Raw genomic sequence first — 285 nt, forward strand, 5'->3', positions numbered from 1 at the left:
CCTGCTGGGGGCTATTTCTGAGCATAGAGTTAGGAGTAGCCCCTGAGCGCTACTGGATGTGACCCAAAACCAAAAAAAAAAAAGAAAGAAAGAAAAAGAAAAAAAAGTATCCATTTGGGGCCAGAGCTCAGATTGACATAGCATAATCCTCCCCCCCTTAACAAACAAACAAAAAAGCATCTGAAGATTAGCAAAATGGTAGTATAGAGGTGTGGTAAGCAGTTACTAATATGTTTCCATTTTTGTGATTTAGGGGTATTTATGGTTTATGACTTTATTGCTAGT

This window comes from Suncus etruscus, chromosome 1 (assembly GCF_024139225.1).
Source record: "Suncus etruscus isolate mSunEtr1 chromosome 1, mSunEtr1.pri.cur, whole genome shotgun sequence".
NCBI classification, from domain to species: Eukaryota; Metazoa; Chordata; class Mammalia; order Eulipotyphla; family Soricidae; genus Suncus; species Suncus etruscus.